We start from the raw sequence: 3,310 nt of genomic DNA, 5'->3' as shown, positions 1-3,310 counted from the left end.
TGTCGGGGGTTTAAGTGGAGAGAAAATGTTTTGAGAATGATGTACAAATGCGCTTTACACAATTGATGTGTGTATGGATTGCAATAACAGTTGTATGAGCCCCTAATCAAATGTTTAAAAAAAAAAAGGAGAATGATGAGGGCAATGAATGTACAAATGTGCTTTACATAATTGATGTATGTATGGATTATGATAAGAGTTGTATGAGCCCCTAATAAAATAATTAAAAAAAAAAAAGATTAACGTTGTCAAGGATTTCATCTTGCTTGGATCCACAATCAATGCTCACGGCCACAGCAGTCAAGAGATCAAAAGATGAGTTCATTAGGTAAATCTGTTGCACCAGACCTCTTTAAAGTATTGACGAGCAAGGATGTGACCTTGAGGACTACGGTGCACCTGACCCCAGCCATGGTGTTCTCCATTGCCTCATGTGCATGTGAAAGTGGCGCACTGAATAAGGAAGACCATAGAAGAATCGATGTCTTGTGGTGCTGGTGAAGCATATTGAAAGGACCATGGACTGCAAAAAGGACAAATGGGTCTGTCTCGGAAGAAGTACAGCCAGAGTGCTCCTGAGAGGCATGGATGGCAAGACTTTCCCTTATGTACTTTGGACATGTTCTCACGAAGGACATCATGCTTGGCAAAGTGGAGGGGCAGCAGAAAAGAGGAAGGCTCTCAAGGAGATGGATTGACACAGTGGCTGCAACCGTAGGTCCAGACAAAGGGAAAATTGTGAGGATGGAGCAGGGCCAGGCAGTGCTGGGCTCTGTTGTGCAGAGCGCCTCTGGGTCTCGATGGTCCCTAACAACAAGAGCTGGGCTAGAGTACCAAGCGCTTCAATTGTCAGGGGCATGTTGAGTAAAATTTCCCCCCCAAAAAAAGGGTTGGTGGGCCAGTTAAGTTTGGGAGTATATATTCCAAACCAAGACACTAAGGCCGGGGTTCTCAACCTGTGGGTTGCGACCCCTTTAGGGGTCAAACGACCCTTTCACAGGGGTCACCTAACTCATAACAGTAGCAAAATGACAGTTATGAGCAATGAAAATAATGTTATGGTTGGGGGGTCACCACAACATGAGGAACTGTATGAAAGGCTGGCGGCATGAGGAAGGTTGAGAACCACTGGATTAGGAACTCTTCCTGGATTAGGAACAGCCTGGAGGTGAGCTTAGAGACCCCTTTGCCCACAGCAGGCCTCTCTGCTGCCCCTCAAGCTCTGCTAAACTCCTGCCACAAGGCATTCACCACTAAAGCCTCTACTCACAGTCAGCCCGCATGGGTCTGTCTGTGCCTGGGACCCCTTCTTTGTGGCAGCCCCTAAAGCAGGGGAGTGCCACCTGCCCCTCCCCAACTCCACCAGGGATTCCCCTCATTTGGAGGTGAGGGAGGGCCAGGCCTTGGCAATAACGAGTTCAAGTTCGAGTCACAGCCTTGGTTTGTGGTCTTGAGTCAGGACCCACCTCCAACAATAGTTGGAGGGGTATGGGTCTCTGTCAGGAGAGGTTGGCCTCCTGGCCCACTTTGGCGGAAGGTGCAGAAAACAAGTTTCCTGAGAGATCCCCTGCCAATGGCCTGCTGGACTGCTTACTGGCTGACCTCAACTCAAGGACAAGCTGTGCAGATGACTGCCTACTGAGTTACCCCTGTGAAGAGTCCTGCTCTTCTCTTCGCTGGGACAGCAGCTGTTCCTCCCTCCTGTGACCAGGATGGAGTCCCTGGGGGGACGTGCCCCCAGTGAGTGCAGTCAGCTTCTGAGTGAAAGCAAGGGGGCTCGAGACTTCCTAGAGACACCTTGACGAAAGGCCTGGTGCTCTACTTGGGAGCAAACAGCCAGTGGAATCACATGGGGGACAGCTTTTCTCAGACGCACTTGGGCAGTCAGGATCATCTCCACGGCAAATGGCTGTTTGGTTGGGTGACAGACACCTGCCGCTTTGCCAGGTGCGACCTTCCTCATCTACATGGTCCTCAGGGAGATGCTGGCTAATGGACATGAGCCACCTGAGAGGGCCAAGGGGCTGGGATAAGCATCCTCTCCTTGTTAGCACCCAGTCACCTAGACTGGGGATTCCAAAGACGGAAACACCTATTCACTCAGTCTAACAGATGGGCTGTGGATTCTCCAAGATACAGAGTGAGCCTCTGGGGAACCCCAGACCGGATTTTACTCATCCCCTAGGAATGGGCCCGTGGAAGGCTCTGGAATGCCTGGTCTCCAGCGTTCTGTCTCAGGCACAGGGCATTTTCCTTTCCACCCCACACTCCGTCTGCAGTCACTTCCTCTCTGGACACATCCTGTTTCTGGGAGCAGGCAGCGCGCCAGACTGCTCGCAGCCCCTGCCTTGGAGAACAGATGGGCGGAGACATCCTTCCTCTTATTTCTGGTACCTAATCCCATCTTCCTTCCCAGTCGGAGATATGGATCGGCGGCTCCGTTTTTCCCAGGTCCCTGCACGCCAGGAAGGGAGGGTATAGAAGGGACATATTTTTACTGCCAGTGCCAGCTTGTCACCAGCATGGAAGCCACAGGTCATCGGGAGCCTCCAGGCTCAGGGATCCCCCATTGGCTCACTCCTTCATTCAGTTAGTAAATACTTTACAGGGTGCCTCTGTGTGCCAAGCCCTGGTCTAGGTGCTGGCCTGGGTTGGTCAACAAAACAGAAACATTGGAGCTGATCCCAAGGGCTCAATAGAAAAGTAAATGTCTAGAAACGAATGATGGCAAGATATGTACAAATATGCTGGATACAATTGATGTCTGGATTGTTATAAGAGCTGGACGAGCCCCCAATAAAATGATCTTTAAATTAAAAAGAAAAAAACCCTGAAAAATCAATGTCCTCATAGTGATTACATTCCACTGGGAGGGACAGCTGACCAGTAAGATAAGAAAAATAACCAAAATATGGCATGGAAGATAGCGATCAACGTGAAGGAGGAAAACAAAGCTGGGAAGTCAACATGAAGTCTCCGGGCAGGACTGTTACACGTGGTGGCTGGAAGTTTCACGTGGTGGCTGGGTGCTCCATCCCTCAGCCCGTCTCCCACCACACTCTCTACTTTTCTTTCTTTTTTTTAATCATTCCATTAGGGGCTCATACAACTCTTATCACAATCCACACACACATCAACTGTGTAAAACACATCTGCACATTCAACGCCATCATCATTCCTAAAACATTTGCTCTCCACCTAAGTCCCTGGCATCAGCTCTTCACTTTTCTCCTCCCTCCCCCTCCCCCCTCCCTCATGAACCCTAGATAATTTATAAATTATTGTTTTGTCATATCTTGCCCTGTCCGAC

Source organism: Echinops telfairi, unplaced genomic scaffold (assembly GCF_000313985.2).
Source record: "Echinops telfairi isolate 266 unplaced genomic scaffold, ASM31398v2 ScPeMD7_7458;HRSCAF=8496, whole genome shotgun sequence".
In the NCBI taxonomy this organism is placed as follows: domain Eukaryota; kingdom Metazoa; phylum Chordata; class Mammalia; order Afrosoricida; family Tenrecidae; genus Echinops; species Echinops telfairi.
The sequence above is the reverse complement of the archived record's forward strand: the minus strand, read 5'-3'. Positions refer to the sequence as shown.